General features: G+C 41.3%; 2 long non-coding RNA genes across 4 annotated transcripts in view; one reads left to right on the top strand and one right to left on the bottom strand.

Moving 5' to 3' along the window:
- The window catches only part of LOC134807651 (uncharacterized), a 40,309-nt gene extending 34,200 nt beyond the window's left edge, over positions 1 to 6,109 (bottom strand). The window contains exon 1 of the long non-coding RNA XR_010148647.1: positions 5,920 to 6,109. This is a non-coding gene — a long non-coding RNA (uncharacterized LOC134807651). The remainder of the gene's footprint in view (positions 1 to 5,919) is intronic.
- Positions 4,485 to 19,511, top strand: part of LOC134807650 (uncharacterized) — a 62,698-nt gene continuing 47,671 nt past the window's right edge. For all 3 annotated transcript variants that reach the window (XR_010148644.1, XR_010148645.1, XR_010148646.1), the window contains exons 1-2: positions 4,485 to 4,570; positions 13,331 to 13,487. This is a non-coding gene — a long non-coding RNA (uncharacterized LOC134807650). The remainder of the gene's footprint in view (positions 4,571 to 13,330; positions 13,488 to 19,511) is intronic.

Below are 19,511 nucleotides of genomic sequence, written 5' to 3'. Positions count from 1 at the left end.
TGTCCTGTGTCTAGTTGTGCCATTACAAACAATACCAAAAACAGCATCCTTCCACGCGTACCTTGGCATAGTTTTGTGAGCATACTTGTAGGATCACTTCCTAACAGAGAAATAGCTGAGTCAAAGGATTTTTTAAAAAAAATGTGTGTTGCCAAATTAGTTTCCAGAGTTGCACCAATTTATATTCCCATAAACAGATTATGAGTCGCTCATTCCTTACAGCATCACCCATATAATGGGCATTAGCCAACTTTTTAATCAAGGCCCATCTGATAGGTAAAATATGGTATTTTGTTGTTAAGATGCACATGTATTGAATTATAATGAGGTTTAGAACATCTTTATTTGTTTATTAGCCAATTTTACATGTCATTTGCAAATAGCCTCCACTCAGTTTTCTTTGTGGTTGTTCATCTTTGTCTCAGGGATTTGTGTAATCACCTTGGGGAAAACAATAGCTACTTGTCAAATATGTCAGATTTTTTTTTTTTTTTTACAGACCACTATTTTTTTGCAACTTTGCTCCCCTATACAGACTTTAATTTTTTCATGTGGTCTCATGTTTTCATCTTTCCCATATTGGCTTTGCCTAAGGGTTCTTCTTTTAACAGTGGGGGAACTTGCTTTTGGTGTTCTTGTCTTGTTCTATTTATGCTCCTCCAATGCTGGAATAACCATTTGGAAGCTAACATCTTGATACTTTGCTCTTTAACGATTACTGGCTGCTCATATGAAGTAAAAGACTTGCCAAAAAGCACTGAGACAAACAATGGCTTTAACTTTTAAATAGGAAAAAATATGGTCTCTCTTGTTCCTAGAGGCATTCTAGAAGACAGGGGCTGTTTCTTCTATTTTCTCTGATCCCACATGGGTTCATAAAAGTGTTTAAAAAATAGTTGTTAGAAATTAAAGAAGACCTAAATAAATGGAAAGACATTCCATGCCATAGCTAGAAATACTCAACAGTGTCCCAGGCACCTAAAGCGATCCATAGACCCACAGATCCCTATCAACATTCCAATGGCCATTTTGCGGAAATGGAAAAACTAATCCTTAAATTAATATGGAATTGCAAGAGGAACCTGAGTAGCCAAAAAATCTTAAAAAGGAAAAACAGAGTTGGCAAACTCACATTTCCTGATTTAAAAAGATATAATAACCAAAATAGACATCAAGATTGATGGAACATATTTGAGATTTCAGAAATAAACTCACATTTATGGTAACTGATTTTCAACAAGGATGTCAAATGTGTTCAGTGGAGAAAGAATATTCTCTTTAAACAATGGTGCTGGGACAACAGGGTATCCACATGCAAAAGATGTACAAAAATCAACTCAGAATGAATTAGCAGCCAAAACAGGAGAGCTAAAACCATAAAACAGAAGAAAACACAAGAGTACATCTTTAAGATCTAATATTTAGCGATGCCTTCTTAGATATGTCACCAAAAGCATGAATGACAAAAGAAAAAAATAGATTAGACTTCATCAAAATTAAAAACTTTTGGGCATCAAAGGACATAATCAAGATAGTGAAAATAAAACCTACAAAATGGGAGAAAATACTTGGATAAACAAAAACATATAATAACTATTATCCAGAAACAAAGGAAATGCCTTTCTGATACATTCAGCAACATGAATGAACCTTGAACACATAACGTCAAGTGAAATAAGCCAGACACAAAAGAAAAAAAGGATGATATGATTTCATTTATATGGACTATCTAGAATAGGCAAATTCATAGAGACAGAAGTTAGACTCGAGGTTACTAGGGACTGAGAGCAGGAGAGAATGGGGAGTTATTGCTTCATGGGTACATAGTTTCTGTTTGGAGTGATGAAAAAGTTTTGGAAATAGTGGTGAGGATTGCACAATGGTGGGCATATAATTAATGTCACTGAATTGTACACTTACAATGGCTAAAATGGCAAATGTTACATTTTATTTTACCACAGTTTTGAAAATTAATAGTGTACTATACCAAAATCACTGATTGACACTTTACCTGGGTGAACTGTTTGGTATGTGAATTATATCTCAACAAAGCTGTTAAAAATTATTTTTGATCTGGCCTGGCCACTAACTCTCAGTCATTTCAGATTTCATGACTTCCTCGTAGAGATATTTAGCAAAAATAATCATCCTATGTTTATGTTTTCTTCTAAGAGTTTTATGGTTTTAGCTGTTCTGTTTAGGCTGCTGATTCATTTGGAGTTAATTTTTGTTCATATTCTGCATGTGGATTATCTGTTGTCCCAGCACCATCTTTTGAAGAGAATATTCTTTACCCATTGAATAAGGATGCATTTGGCATCCTTGTTGAAAATCAATTAACCATAGGTGGATGAGTTTATTTCTAAACTCTCTATTATATCCCTTTGATCTGGAGAGAAAGATATAGACCTCTTATGTTCAGAGTTAAAAAGAAACCCTTGGGAAACTTGCTGGTGTTTCAGGACACCCTCTTTGTCACCCGCTCTTTGGAATACAGCACATTGGGAATGTCGGTCGTATTACCACCTGGGACCTCAGGTCAACTCTCAGGGCCTTGATTACTTCATTAGCAAAGTCAGTGGCTGAGAACAGAGGTGTCTTCATCTCCAGAATTTTGTGTTGCAGCAGTAAGCAGAGAGCTGAGAAGCCCCCAGCCAACACCTCCTTTCCATCAGCTCCTCCACTCGGCTTTCACTCTTGCACCTGGCAGTGACAGGGACTTGATGTCCTGTGTTGTGGCAGTGAGGGTCCTAGTGGTCCATCACCCTGGAGTTTCCTCCCATTCCTTTGCCCCATCTCAGCCAGCCACCCACAGGCAGGCACAGGTACTCACACTGTCTGCCTCACAGTGGGGAAGATTAAGGCAGGCCCCCAGTATAGCTGGGCTGGCATATCCTTGAGAGGGCTTCAGTCAGAAATAGTTTTGTTCTCTCAAACTTGGCCTTGGCAATAGTCAATTTTTCTTACATGCAGGATAAATTGGATTTATCTTCAAAGTTAGCCAGCAATGCTAAATGCTGGTTAAAAAGCAGTTCTCTGCTCGGGTAGAGAAAGCAAGTTCCCATGTGTCTCAACCCATGTGAAAGAGGGAAGATAGAATGTTTCCATCCAGGGTGGTTCATTCACATAAGGGTGACAGCATTCAGGATATAGGGTACTGAACAGGAGGGTTTTTAGTTGTGTTTTTTTTTTCCGTGTGTTTATGATATAATTTATGCACCATACAATTCACTCATTTCAAGTGTGCGATTTAATGACTTTTAATTTATTCATAGAGTTGTGTATCCATCATTACAGTTCGCTTGAGAACATTTGAATTATGTCAAAACAAAGAACCCTCCCCCTCTTTCCCACCCCAGCCCTAGGCAATCACTCTTCCACCTTCGGATTCTAGGAATTTGCCTCTTCTGGAGATTTTCCTGAAATAGTTTCATACAACATGTGGTCTTTGATGACTGGCTTCTTTAACTTAGCAGAATGTTTTTAAGGATCATCCATGCTGTAGCATCTTCACCCCTTTTTCGTGCCAAACAATATCCCATTGTGTGTATCTATCACCTTTTATTTATTCATTCATCAGTTGATGAACATTGGATGCTATCTACTTGTTCACAATTGTGAACAATACCCCTTTGAACTTTGTGCACACATTTTTGTGGGGATACACGTTCTAACTTCTCCTGGGTATATACATAGGTGTAACATTTCTTGGTCATGTGGTAACTCTATGTCTAACCATTTGAGGAGCTGCTAGGCTGTTTTCTAAAGCAGCTGTATTACTTCACATTTACATGCACCAGCAGTGCATGAGGGGTGCAATCTCAAACAGTCCTTAAAATACAAAGCCAGTACATATACAGCATGAAATACTATGCAGCCATAAAAAGGAACGAGATCATGTCCTTTGCAAGGACATGGATGGAGCTGGAAGCCATTCTCAGCAAACAAACACAGGAACAGAAAACCAAACACAGCATATTCTCACTTATAACTGAGAGCTGAACAATGAGAACACATGGACACAGGGAGGGGAACAACACACACTGAGGTCTGTGGTTAGGGGCAGGTGGAGGGAGAGCATCAGGATAAATGGCTAATGCATGCTGGGCTTAATACCTAGGTGATGGGTTGATAGGTGTGCAAAACACCATGGCACATGTTTACCTGTGTAACAAAGCTGCACGTCCTGCACATGTATCCCAGAACTTAAAATAAAAATAAAATAAAATTAATTTTTTTTTAAAAAAGCCACTTTGTTTAGAAAACAGTTGGTTAGACCCTCACAATGTTAAACACAGTAACCATAGGACTCAGCAATTCCACTGCTAGGTATACATGAAGAGAAATTAAAACACACATCCATGCAAAAACCTGTAAATGGGTATTAACAGAAACATTATTAATCATAGCCAAAAAGTGAGAGAAGCTAGTCACAAAAGCCACTTCTATGAGGTAATAGGGGAGTCAAATTCACAGACAGTGGAGTAGGCGTTGCTGGGGCTGGAGAAGGCAAAGTGCAGAGGAAGGAGGAGCCACTGCTAATGGGTACGAGGTTTCTTCTTGGTACAAGGTAATGAAATTGTTCTAAAATTAGAAAGCAGTGATAATTGCATAGCTTTGTAAATATACTCAAAACGGTTGAACCATACACTTTACAAAGGTGAACTTTATGGTATGTCAACTGTAAATCAATAAAGCTGCTGAGAAAGAGGGGGAGCTCAGCTTCATTACTCTGTTTTTCCAGCATTAGGCTTTTCCCTGGACACTAAGGATTTAGTTAGTCTCTCTCTCTCTCTCTCACACACACACATATGCACACATCCTCACTCATGTATTACAATCTTCTCCTTTTCTCTTCATCCTTCAAAAATATCAATCAAATGGAAAGTGAGGTTCCCAGTGTAGAGACACTGCCAATCTTACTGAGATCTCAAATAGGTGGAGGCAGAGGAAGGTGGCTGTTAGGGCTTCACTTTCCAGTAACCACAGGGCAGTAGGAGCTCACATGAGCCCACCTCCTCCTTTGAGAAATTCATGAAGATGTGGATAAAATGTGATGCCTCAAAAATACACACAAGAGCCCAGCAGCAAAAGCATAAAGAGCACTGAGCCCTGGAGTGGCAAACTCCAGCTGCTGCCCGCAATCTCTAGGCGCTGGTCAGGCGTGGAGTCCAGTCGGGGGTGGAGTCCATCCGGGCAGGCTTCAGAGAGGGACATGGCCGCCTTGTTCACTGTGAGACACAGTAGCAGAGGTAAGAAGCCACATTTGCTCATTTCTGCTGGCCAGCATAATTCCACAAAGCCCCTGGCACTGTGACAACGTGGAGCTCTCTGGTGGGTTGCTTTGAAGACAAAACAGAATAGAGCACAGAGCACCTCCATGTCTCTCACCTGAGTCCCTACATTCCTATAGTCAAAACACACATGATCCTAGTCCTTGCCTTTTCCTACACATAAAATAATGTCTACTTGGGCGTGGTGGCACATGCCTATAGTCTCAGCTACTCAGAAGGCTGAAGTAGGAGGATCACTTGAGCCCAGGAGGCTGAGGCTGCAGTGAGTCGTGATTGCGCCACTGCACTCCAGCCTGGGTGACAGAGGGAGACTCTGTCTCAGAAAAGAAGATAATGTCTGACCAGTAGTGATTATGCCTCTGTAAAGTATAACCTGTAAGTGTACTCTTACACTTAAGCCTTGATTTGGCTCTGCTTTAATATAACTTCTGAGCAAGTTTGATGGGATTTTGCTCGTACTGAACCCTTACCACCTGTATCTGAGCTATGGGCTGAAACCCTGGCCAGAGCCGTTGATAGATCCTCTCTAAAGAGCTGCTCCCAGGCTATTGGCTTCTGTCTGTAGCCCTCAACGAGACTTCTGAATAAAACTCACTTTAATTCTTTAAAAGCTTGATTATTTTACCTTTAGTCGGCACTAGCAAGGAGCAGGCGGGAGCTGTGTCCCATGAAGGCAGGGCTGCAGGCGCTGCCGCTTCGGTGATGGGACTGAGCACTCTGCCCAGTGGGCCAGCAATACGGCCAGGACACATGGCTCCGTCCAGGCATCTGTGTGGAAAACAAGACCAGGCCCAAAGAGAAGACCAGGGCTTGGCGAGGGTGAAGGGCTGAGCGAAGAGGGAACAGCCGTACACGTGCGTGTCTCACAGACACGAAGCCCTCATGTCATAAAATCCTGGTTTGTTGCGATGAAACTGAAAATGCTACATGGCAATTGCAGAGGGCAAAGTACTTAGCATTGAATGACACTGAAAATACCCCTGCGTCAGGGCGTGTGGGATGCAGCTAGAGGTGTGTGGAGAGGAACATGGAGCCAAAAAAGAAATACGGACATTCACAGCCAAGATCCAACTCAGAAGACTAGAAAATGAACAACCCAGCAAACTTAGGAGATGGGGAAGGAAGGGAATTCAGAAGGTGATAGCTGCAAGCATCGGCAGACCAGTACTAGCAAAATGGAGTTTAAAAGGGGGTAAGTCACAAATAAACAACACTAGAAACGAAAGTCAAACATAACTACAGATAAAGATTTTTAAAATACAATCAATCTTGAAAATAGACAAAACGTAAGTTTTGAGTGGTTGGGAAAATCTAGGAGTACAAAAGTTACCCCTGATAATTCCTAATTTTAACCTAATTAGAAATTAAACAATTGCTAACACAAAATTTTAAGACTCCAAAGGGAGTTTTCTTCCTGAATTTTACATTTTTTTATTTTTTAGAATTTAAAAATATATATATATATATTTATTATACTTTAAGTTCTAGGGTACATGTGCACAACGTGCAGGTTTGTTACATATGTGTATATGTGCCATGTTGGTGTGCTGCACCATTTTTTTTTTTTTTTTTTTGAGATGGAGTCTTGCTCTGTTGCCCAGGCTGGAGTGCAGTGGCACGATTTTGGCTCACTGCAAGCTCTGCCTCCCAGGTTCACGCCATTCTCCTGCTTCAGCCTCCCGAGTAGCTGGGACCACAGGCGCCCGCCACCACGCCAGGCTAATTTTTTGTATTTTTAGTAGAGACGGGGTTTCACTGTGTTAGCCAGGATGGTCTCGATCTCTTGACCTCATGATCCACCTGCCTTGGCCTCCCAAAGTGCAGGGATTACAGGCGTGAGCCACCACACCCGGCCACAAATTATTTTCTTTTAATTTTCAAAACAAATGAAGCTTCTGCCAAATTTGTAGATGCCTGGGTCTAGATGCCTCATTTAACTTTCTTCCCTTTCCTACACATCTTGTGCTAAGCAGCACTTATTTTATAAGATTTCTTAAAGGACCATGATTATTATACGATTATCTGTCCAGAATTACCCCCCTTTCCATCCTGTTTACCTGGTGCATGCTATTATTCCTTTCTCCCTCCCTCCCTTCTTTCCTAATCCAGGGGTTATCCCTGCTGCAAGAATCGTTGCCATCTCTACACAGGAGTTCTGCACAGGGAGACGGCCCATATATCAATCACTTTAAGGGGCTGGGCACGGTGGCTTACACTTGTAATCCCAGCACTTTGGGAGGCCGAGGCAGATAGATTGCCTGAGGACAGGAGTTCGCGACCAGACTGACCAACATGGTGAAACCTTGTCTCTACTAAAAATTCAAAATTAAACAGGTGTGGTGGCACATGCCTGTAATCCCAGCTACCCGGGAGGCTGAGACAGGAGAATCTCTTGAACGCAGGAGGCAGAAGTTGCAGTGAGTTGAGATTGTGCCATTGCACTCCAGCCTGGGCAATGAGAGAGAAACCCTGTCTCAAAAAACAAAAACAAAACAAATAAATCATGTTCAGCAGTTTAGCAGGAAAATTTACTCATCCTGAAACTGCCTTTAAAACAGTAGGGTAGAATAGAATTTTCCTACTCCTGAGAAAAAAAAATAAACTTACAAACTCCCCTTGGCAGACTTCAAATACCTACTGCCCACTTGTTCTGGAGGCTCTGCATTGCTGGTAATATTCCTCTGGAGGAATGAGATTTGTTCTTTCAGTGGGGTAGCAGGTTAGACCTCTATCCATCTTACATGGGCGTTGGGCTTTAATCAGTACATGGGGCAAAAAATGACCTGCAGTTTCCTGAAGTTTGTCTTCAGGAATATTCTCCAACTTGGGGATTGCTACTTGATGAGTCTAGTACACTTATTTCTCTCTACAGGGGTGAGAAGTCCCTTTCTTCACTGGAAGGCCCATACAATATGTGACCAAAATAGGCATTTTTAGGCCAAGAGAACCTATCCAGTGTTGTGACATGGTCTGTTACGAAAAATTAGTTGTGAGTGTGTCTACTGGTAAGAGAGTAAAAGGAATGCATTTAAAACCTGGTTTCACTTGTGCCTCTGCCACTTTTTCATGGGATCTGTGGCTTTACTGAGGACTTTTTTCTAAGAATGTGAACAAACAAACTGTAATCATCAAACAATATAGGCAGTATAAATAAAATGCTTAAGATTCCTCTCATCCTTCCTCAATCTTCCTTCTCCAGGTCAGGAGACCTATGTCTTTCTCTATATTCTTACAAACATGTAATATGTAGAATGTCTGTTTTTATGTCATTCATCGCTTTTTTTACATTTTTGTTTATAATTGTGGTAAAATACATATGATGTAGAATTTGCCATCTTAAGCATTTTTTAAATGTATAGTTGAGCAGTGTTAAGTATATACACACTGCTGTGCAACCAATCCCCAGGATGCTTTCACCTCGCAAGACTGAAATTCTATGTCTGCTAGATACTAACCACCTGTTTCCCCACTGCCCCAGCCCCTGGGATCTACCCTTCTACATTCTGTCTCTGTGAATTTGACTTTTCTCTTATGAGTGGAATCATACAGTCTTTGTCATTTGGTGGCTGGCTTATTTCACTGAGCATAATGTCCTCAAGGTTCATCCATGTTACATAGCATATGTCAGAATTTCCATGTTTTTAAAGGCTGAATAATATTCCATTGTATGAATGGACCACATTTTGTTTCTCCACCCATCTGTCGATGGACACTTGGGTTGCTTCCATCTTTTGGCAAGTCATTCCAGACCTTTGAACAGTATTTCTGGAAGAAAACTTTACCCAATCCAGTCAACTCTGGAAGTGAAGAGCATATCCTCCCATATCTTCCTGCATTTATTTATCCATAAGTGCATTCCGTTAGAGAGTACCTAGTGCACGCCAGGCAACAGGGGGCTTGTTTCACAAAAGGCAGTAAAATGGACATGCTCCTGACATCATGAAACATGAATGGCTTAGATGGAATATAAAGTGAAGGAATAGGAGTGTGAGACAGGCTCTGAAAAAAATGGGCCATGTCAATGACAGAGACAATGGGAGGGTCAAGGATGGTATACTGAGAAGATGATAGTTAAGCTGAGACTGGTAGGGTATGGAGCAAGGCATGCACATGAGTGTTTTTGGTGTGGGTGCAGGGCTTCTCATTAGAGAAAATGTGCTGAAGTGGAAAAAAGCATACAGAAGGCACAGAAGAGGCTGGCATGGCAGGTGCACAATGCAGGTGCCCTGCAGGGACAGTGGCATGAGATGGGCATGGAGGGGGAAGGGTGGACCAAGGTGTGAACTTGGAGGATATTCCATATGCAAAGCATATTCTGAAGAATTTAAGCGAGGATGTGGCAAGACTGTAGATATGTTACAAAATATTAACATGGGAGAAGAATAATTTGAAGGGGAACAGGAATGGAAGCAGGAAGGTCATTAGGTGGCTACTGCAACAGTCCAGGCATGAGATAAAGAAGGATGGATCTGGGGTTGCAGCAGTGGTACTGGGAAAAAGTGGGGGAACCTGAGATATATTTTGCAATTTAAATATATTTTAATTTTAATTTTAATATATTTAATGTAATTTAATTTTAAATATAGTTTAATTTTATTTTTTAATTTTGCAATTAAAATGGGACTTGGGGGTGAATTGGATGCAAGAAGTAAGGGAGGAAGGAGATGAAGATGATGTCCTTCTTTCCTGTTTCTTTTAGTCTAGAACACTTTGTTGTATTCCCCAGCATGGGGGCTTAGGAAGGCCCAGCACACACAACACATTTTTGTGGGCTTGAGCCCCTGCTCCTGCTTCTAAGTCCAAGAGCTGAAGAATGCTGGCTGCCTTAAGCACCTTTGCTTTTCCCTAAACCTATGGGTTAGAGGATCTCTTGTGTAAACAATTGTCTGCAGATAGGGGTGCTCAGTGGCAACTCTGTTTGGCCATCCCAGGGGTGTCTGGACAACAGCATATGCAAAATAGGCCAGAGGTACGGGGACATTCTATTTGGTATTTCACCCTCCATTTTGCTAAGTCACGTGATGACTTCATTCATGACCCATATGAACTATTTTTTCAAATGTTTGAAGTCATAAGACATGAAGAGAGAGAAAAGACCTTGAAAGCTAGAGAAGTAGAAGAAACATTTGAGGCTTTATCATGCTTCAATTTTCTGTGTTTTAGGCCCATCAGTTCTTACCTTAAAAATGAGAACATTTTATTAAATTTCCCCAAGTTTCCTTCCAGCCCTACCAATTCATGACTCCGTAGAGTAATTGTCTTATTTTTAGGGACAATAAGATCATGTGAGTTTTTCAAAACAAGAATAACCTTGTATCAACAAAAAACTCAAACTGAAAATGAAATATATTTGCATTCGTGGAACCTAAAACGTGTAGAAGTACTACAGTAGATAAGTCACTTCTTTTTTATTTTTATTTTTTCCAAATTGAAATATAGGAGTTCTGCTTCTGATTGTGATGAAATAGTTTGTAGCAGACCAATGTTCTTGCCCAGAGCCACTGAAAAAGCCAGATAAAATGTAAGAAGCTGTTGAAATGCCCTGAAGAGCCATAGAGGCAGCTCCCAGGAGCCACTTCCTCAGAGCCCACATCTGAGAGGAGTGTGTGGCGTGAAGAGGAGCTTTAATGGGCTGCTTGTTACTTTGGAACATCTGTCAATTTTGGCAGATGGGGCAAGAGGCCGAGAACATCACCATCTTGGACAGAAGCAGGCTGTGGAGAGGCCCAGAAGCCAGCAGAGCTTTCAGAAATCTCACGGACCTAAAAACAGACTTTGGACCTAAGGACTGGGGTGATGGGGACAGCATTTGCAGAGAACAGGATGGGAAGGAGGGGGGCAGTGAAGACAAGCATTTGCTGAACTGTTCACCTGAATGGTAACAAGACTAAGAGAATTAACAGGAAGCTTCAGGAGATGCAAAAACAACTGTAGTACATAACGGGGAGAACCGTAAGTTATGAGTTCATCGGATACTCTCTAGAGGGGAGTCCTGTGTGACCTCTCTCCAGAAGCCATGCTGCATAAATGTAAATTGATTACATAAGCAGTTGTAAGTCATGGATATCTTGCTTGAAGTATTCCACAGATAGATATTCTCCAAGCAAATATTATTAGTCTTTTTGCCCCAAAGCCCAGAATTATGCCTTAATTTATTTCCTCTAGGACCTTCCCTTCACCCTCCCATAATAGAGGGAAAAATGCAACACAGCCCAACTGCTTTAATTCTGTTCTTCATGGTGTTTCAGGGGGAAACGCAAACCAGACCACTTGGGTTTTGAACCTGGCACTCCATGTGAATTTAGGCATGTTACTTTCAGATGTGCTACATCTGAAAAAAAAGCAATAATAGTACATACATAGTAGAATTGTTAAGAGCATTAAATGAATTTTGTTAGCTTTGCACGCTGTAAGCACTCATTCAGTATTTATTATCGCTATTATTGGCTTATCTGAATTAATACCAATATCAAGTAGAAGCAGCATAAGCGCGTTTAGCAAAAGCACAACCAATTCTTGGGAAGCCTAAATTGAGGGCTTCATGGGTATTGATGTGGAAATATACCCAGACTGTGAATGCCATTAGCATAGTCCTTCAAGTCCTTCACCCATGTAAGCTGGATATGTTCAGATAAGTGTTTGCGATGCTCCAGCCAGATGTAGGAAGGGCAGCTGGTGAGTCCTGGAGAACATCGTCCTGGCACCATCAGGGCTTTAGATGTGGCATGGGCTTTCTTGCCAACTCGTCTGGTGTCCTCAGCTGGCAGGAGGATCTGGCTGTGTGCAGGGCCCTTCTGCCCACCGCACACCTCTGTGTTAATATCCTTCACACTAAGCACACCATTCAGCTGCTGAAGTCCATGCCTGTGAGTCCAACAAAGTAGGTGCATGTCGGCATCCAGGAGCTGTATGCGGACAGGACAACAGCAGCCCAGCTAGCTGGAACACAGGTGTGCAAGCATCTCAGAGGACCAGTGGGGCATCTGACTGGGTTGGTTGAGTGGAAGGCAATCCAGAATGTGGCTACTGTAGCTGCTTTCTTTTTTCTTTCTTTCCATTATAGAAGTTACAATACTTGCTGAAAAAGAAAATCATGTAATAATCAAAAGCATAAAGAAGGAAATTAAAATTACCTTCAATTCTACCATCCAGTGGGTCTGTTTTCTGAAAACATGATTCATTTCGGTTTCTAAACTGTTTGTAGTACTAGAGTTTTTACTTTGTTTTTGTTTTTCAAAATCATGGCAAATGAGTGCATGAAAATTTATCCCTAGATTCCAAACTTCCAGTAATTAAATGTATGTGTCTTTTCTGCAATACAATTCATCCAAGGTGAATAAAAAATTGACAGTGATTTTGGTAACACATCAAACGGCAGGTCATTTGTAATACATTCAGTGGCCCCCTCGCCCCTGTTCTCTCAAAGGAATTTCAGTCTTGCCTTGGTCAGAATTAAGAGGTAGATAAGCTGTCAACCTACAAGCTTCCTGGTCTAATTAATTTCGGGACAGCAATGCTGTGAGACAGTAATAAGCATCTGTTTTCTTTTTCCATTTTCTCATGAGGTTATCGATTCCTTTTTCTGTACATGTCAACTGCAAACCTGAGAATAGACTTCAAGGGAAAATTTGGAACAATGCATACATTCTAAATAAAAAAAGAAAAGAAATGAAAAATGAAGAAAGGAAGAAAAAGGAAGGAAGGAGAAACAAAAAGAAGAAAGAAATAAAAGAAAGAGCAGATGCAATGCTGCTCATTTCTTCTTTCAATATTTCATATTTAAAGTGAAATCTGCTGCTTTTTACTGTGCATATTTGTTCTTTGACCACACTAGTGTTTTGCGAAACTTAAATTATTTGGATTTTAGGAACAACAACTAGGTCACCATGGATGCTACACTATTTCTTTTCCCAAATATTCATTTCCCTTACAAAGTGGCAATTCGCATAAATTGTAATGTTGGAAGTACACAGACTTGAGATTGGAAGGGAGTGAAGTTGCTCAAAGTCGTTTAAGTTGTTGATTTTATCTCCTAGGACTTCTACGTTCTGTCCTCCTGCAGCCATCTAAAGTCAGCCAGAAAGGTTTAGGATCCCATTTCCTGTTCTTGCATCGGCTGTCCAAGCTGCTGTTCCTCTCTCTGCAGTAAGAGGGTGTTTTTCTCCCTATTCAAGAGGAGCACCAACACTTGAGGTTTGGATTCCATCTTTTCCTGCCCCTTCTGCAACATTATCTTCTCTGCCCAGTAGTAACAGCCTCTGCCATAGCTAAAGACAGACCAGAAAGAACTCTCCTGAGAACTCATACCCCTTCATAGGTACCTCCCCTCCCCTCTCCTTCCCTTTAGGGACCTTCAAAAGCAGCTATTTTGTTCTCCTCTTTCACTTTGATCCTTTATTTCTAGCTCTGTAATATACTGTTTTTGTCTCCACCATTCCACTACAAACTAGAAGTTTAGACTCCAGAAGTTCTTCAAGAGCTTTTTATGTTGATTTTACATATTTTTTCTATTAATCAATCTAGACACACACACACACACATACACTTTTTAGCCATTTGCATTCTTGATGTCTTATGTTGATTGCCAATGCTGATGCCTCTCAAATCGAAAACTCATAACCATACTTTTGTTTCAAGCCCTAGGCCAGTATCCAATTTCTTAGTAGACCTGAGCATCTGGATCTAGACAAGTTAAAACCTAACTCATGATTTCCTCTGTTTGAGTCCACTAGACTTGCTCCTAAAGCTGACCCTTTACACACACAACTCATATGTGGTGAGTAAAGCCACCATCCCACCTGCTGTTCAACAACACACCTCAGGGTGATTCTAGGTGCTGCTCCCTAGCCTCTCGATTCCATCAGTCACTCACCCAACCCTATGGATTCTGTTCTAAAATATCTCACTTTATTACTTTATTACGGGTTCCCACCCTTTCTTACCATTCACATTTTAAAAAACCATTTACAATAACCATGACATACAACACTCAAGAAAATAGCATAAAATTCACATATATATTAGGTTGGTGCAAATGTAATCATGTTTTTGTTTTTTGGGTTTTTTTTTTTTTGCACCAACCTCATAGTATATCAGAAACAGCTAAGTAACCAGTCCTCAGGTCAAGCAAAAGAACATTCCTCGAATTCTGGAAGGTTCTGAGTTTTCTCTTCTGGGTAACATCCTCTTCCTCCTTCTGAAGGCAATCCCTAGACCAGTTTAAGAGTGATCACTTCTTAACTTTTCTCCTAGTTTCCTCTCTGACACGTGCCCTGAATTTCCCTCTCTGTGAACGGTATGTATTCTCTTCCCTGATTTTCATTTCATTTAATTTTTCATTCACAGTTATGAGTTTGAGATTCATCTACGCAGCGAAGCACAGTCGTTGTTGTGTAGGGTTCCATGGCATTAATACAGAGCACGCTTTTTTCTCATTTGTCACTTGGGGTACACTAGGTCGTTCCTAGTTTAGAGTGGATCATAACACCACTGCCTTCAGGATGCACTGCAGTTCCACTCCCTGGTATGTGTCTGAGAAACCTAGGGTGCATTCCTTGGAGTGGGATCCCAATCTCAACTGGGGATGGTCCCAGTTACCTACCCTACCACTACCTGCAGTGGAAGTACAGCATGAATTCTTAAGTGATTTTTGCAATAGCAAATGAATCCTTCTCTTTTTCCTTTCACCTTCGATGTCAAGGATCTTCCTAAGGTGCAGATCTGATGATGCCACCCTTCTGCATTGCATCTTTTTAATGACTGCCCTGCACCCTTGGACGATATTTATATTTTCTAGCAATGGCATTTAGGACTGATTGTGATCAGAGATCTGTCCTCCAATCCAGACTCCCACCTTGCCATTTGCTTACCTTGGCGGTATACAGCACCCTTACAGAACTGCTCCCAGCTACTGCAACATGAAAGCATGACTTCAAGAGCTGACCCTTTTACACACTATTCTTCATTTGTATCAAATCCTTAGGGAAGACATTCCCTTATCTCCAGCCTGAGTGCAGTGCAAGTCCCCAGGATTCTGAAATCTCTCCAGGCATTCATTTATTATAGCAGCTATCAAGTTGTATTGAAAGTATCTGTTTACATTGAATTCATTCATATCCTGCCTTCTTATACAAAAGGGTTGGATAGATGAAATACAATAGAGATGGAACTATATAAGCAGATAAGTGTAGCTAGACTACAGTTTAAAGAGGGGAACATTGGAAATTAGACAGACAAGCTATGGGATTTCATGTGGTCATTAAAATTGGGTCCCAGAAAGACACTAAGGACAGGGACCACAAAGCAGGTGTGCACCTTCACCAGATGGTGGGAATGGGGGCTGTGTATTCCGTCTCTAAATTCCCAGTGCCTGACACCTCCTCAGAGCATTAGGATCACGTGGGTGTTGAAGTGGATGCCCAGGTAACAGGCACCTTTAGAATTGCCATGACCTCATTCGTGTGCTGCAGAATGATGCTGGTGTACATGGCTAGACGATTGAAGTATTTGGAAGAACGAGTGCCATTTACAAGCTGCAATTGCTAACTAAACTGTCTATAGGGACAATCCATCATCAGCTGTCACAAAGACTGAGCAGGCTTAGGAGGTGGGAGCAATTAACAGGGCAACGATGGAGGGCCTTTGAAAATTAAATAAACACGAAGAAAAATTTAAACAGTCAGCTAAAATAACTCTTGTTGTTCTTGAATATTTAGAGCTTCCAGTTTTATAACTTTTCCCACAAGGTTAGAAGAAGAACACTCAGGATTTAGGAATCTGTCTAATAATAACTGTCTTCAATGACTTAGGGAGGACGGGCAGGTAGAAAGTGATTTGTTTTGAGACCAGCATCCTAAACTAGGTTCATTCACAACCATTGTCTGAGAGGCTGCCATTCACACAGAATAGACGCCAGGGAGGAGCAGCTCCTGGAAACTGCATCCCCTTCCTTCCATCTGCTCACCAAGTCCTGACCACATTATGGGGACCAACAGAATTTACCCTGCCTTGTTCCCTTCAAATGTGATTTGGGAAATCAGGAAATTTTTATCTGGAGCCAGTAAGAGACGGTTTTATTTATTCTGATTTCTCTTGGGAGATGCATTCGATGGAAGACATCAATATTCTTTTATATCGTGCAGCTATAGTCTTGTTAATGAACACTTTCCCATCTGGCAGTTTCTCCGTAGCAGTTCCATGCCTGGTGGTGATGGAAAGGTTTCTCAGAACACTTAGGTTTTTTCAGCCAGACAGACAAATAGCATCCTGTAGGCTTACTTAAAGTTTGTTTTTTGGTTATATTGCTGTAACAGGTGAGTCTTAAATCCCCAAATTCTAAGAAAATAAAGCCTGAGGGCAAGGAGGACATGTTTGACACCATAGCTCACTTAAAGGTAAACCAAAATATGCCTGGAGAACAAAACAGAAACCGAGCATTACCTTAGAATAATAATAATTATTATTATTATTGAGACAAGGTTTTGCCGTGTCGCCCAGGCTGGAGTGTGCTGGCGCTATCAGTGTTCATGGCAGCCTCAACCTCCTGGACACAAGTGTTCCTTCCCCCTCAGACTCCCAAGTAGCTTCCCTTTAGGATTTAAAGAAAAATGCTGAGTTAATAGATGGCACGAAGAAGGCCAGGATTACTCTGGAACCCATCACCCTGAGCCTTCACAACAGCATGGGCTCTCCTGGTGGACACCACCTGGCTCCTGCTCAGCATGATAGGAGCCACATGACTGAGTTCAGCATTCAGACTGATCAATCCCATCTGTGGCTCACATGCCTCATCCCCGTCTACATCCATCCCCAAAAGACGTCCGAGGGTGCTACTCCAAATGTCATGCCCCCAAGTCCTGTGCAAGTTCTCATCTGACCCTACGGTGCATCCCTCCCCTCCACCCCCATCTTCTGGCCAGCCTGAGTACAGTGCATGTCCCCAGGATTCTGCCCTGAGTCCCATCAAGTTCTCCTCTGATCTTTGCTCTCACCTTTTGACACCTGGCTGTTCTCTGGGAACATTCTGTCACTGCAGATGCAGGGTTTTTTTCTCACACACTGCCTATATCAGGATTAGGAAGTGGAGTTGGTTTCTCCTCTTTCTTATGTTCCTTCCAAACCTTTCTTCTCCCTCTCTCCTAACCAGAAGTCCCTGATGCTCAAGGATGTGTGTCACTGGCCTCTGCCGTCCTCTGCCCTGGTCATTGCCACTGTCTCCTTACTTGGTCCTTCTCAGTCATTTCAGACACTAGATCCAGCCACAGCTTTGTGCACACTCCATCCTGATCATGATCTACATTCTGATCATCATCTACACTGTTGTTTCAAACCTCATGGATGCCTAGGGTGGCCATATGTCATGGTTTCTCTAGGAGTGTCCCGGCTTAGGCCTATTGTCCTGAAGTAATTATCATCGGCACCACTTTCATTCTCATGCCTCCCCATTTGGAAGATAAATTATAGTGGTGGTCTTGTGGTCGGCCTGATATCTACTCCTCTGTCGCTGCTTTCTCTTCATCTATGTTCTCCTCCCTCCCACTTCCACCAGTCACTCCTCCATCATATCTGGGATCTTGGGCTCACCAATATATAAGAGCTCAACTCTGAGCATTCAAAACATGAGTGTTGCCTCCTATTCTTTCAATTCCAAAGCAATTTAAACTTCACTGAGATCTTCCATTTGACAATCCCTTCACTCCCTCTGTGGACTGTCATTACAATCAACTTCCCGATGCCCTCTACTCCAGTAGAATTCCCTGCCAAACCCTAACCTGCTTTAGTGTAAGTATCTTTCTTCCTTCTGTGTCCAAGCAGAACCTGATTTTAAAAGTATCAATCACTCAACTGGACTGACTGGTTTCATCTTAAATCATGACTATAAATCTCAAATGAGCAATGATTCTACAGACCAATCCTATTCAGGTTCCCCCAATTGCAGTCTGCCAGTGTGTCAGGCAGTGGTCTTGAAGACATAGAAATAGAATTTACCTCATCTGAACGACAGAAAGAAAATAGATTAGAAAAAAGAAAACGAAGAGAGACTCAGGAACCTGTGGGACTCTGACAGAAGATCCAACATTCATATTTTGGGAGTCTCAGAAGGAAAGGAGACCATGAGGCTGAACGAGTATTCAGAGACATAAGGTTTATATATTTTGTTTATATAAACAAAGGTTTATATATTTTGCCAAATTTGGGGACTTTCTGCTGTTGTGTGTTTGAATACTCTTTCTTTGTTTACATATTTTGTTCAGCTTTTTGAACAAATCCCAAATAGAGTACACCTAAAGAAATCCATGCCAAGACACGTCATAATTATACTTTTGAAATCCAAAGACACAGAAGAAACTCTTAAAAGCAGAGAGAGAGAAATGACACATCACTTGTAGGAAAACACCCACTCAAATGACAGCAGATTTCTCATCAGAAACCACAGAGGCCAGAAGAAAGTGGTACAGCATTTTTCAAGGGCTGAAAGAAAAGGATTGTCAATAATGAAGTCTAAACCCACTGAAATTATCCTTCAGCAAAATAAAGGTGTTTTCCTATGAAGGACAACTAAAAAAATTGTCTCTAAAAGACCTACCCCAAATGATTGCTAAAGGTAGCTCTTCAAGCAGAAAGGAAAAGCTGAAACGAAGAATCTTGGAGTTATCGGAAAGGAGGAAGGAACGGTGGAAAAGGCAGGTAGACGGAGACACAAACGAGACTAGGCTTTTATCTGTGAGTTTTAGAAACCATATTTGATGAGTGAAACCAACATAACACTATCTGATACTCAAGATGATATTTAAAAATGGGACCATAAAGAGGCCTAAATGGAAGTTAGGTTTCCACATTTCACTTGAAGTCATAAAATACAAAATCTAATATTACTCATTAAAAAACAACAACAACAAAAGAAAACCTCCTGTCTCAACCTCACCTTCCCCTTCACTACTTTTTCATCTCTCTGACATTTTGCAGCAATGCTTCTTAGAAGAGCTTCACTCACCATCCCACCCTGATTTTGTTTCCCTTCATACCACTCCATCCAAAAGGATCTTTTCAAAGTCCTTTGCAATTCTGGCAAGAATAGACAGCTGATATTTTCCCAAATTGTCTTCGAGTAATCAAAGACATTTTCCTGTCAGCTCTCTCTGATGTCAGGATTATTCAGAATATGTATTTTCTGAGTCATCCTCCCTCACTGCCTTTGGTTCCTTGACAATGGAGCTA

The sequence above is a fragment of the Pan troglodytes genome, chromosome 11 (assembly GCF_028858775.2).
Source record: "Pan troglodytes isolate AG18354 chromosome 11, NHGRI_mPanTro3-v2.0_pri, whole genome shotgun sequence".
Lineage (NCBI taxonomy): Eukaryota > Metazoa > Chordata > Mammalia > Primates > Hominidae > Pan > Pan troglodytes.
Note: the sequence above shows the minus strand (reverse complement) of the source record. Positions and strands in the feature narration are given on the sequence as shown.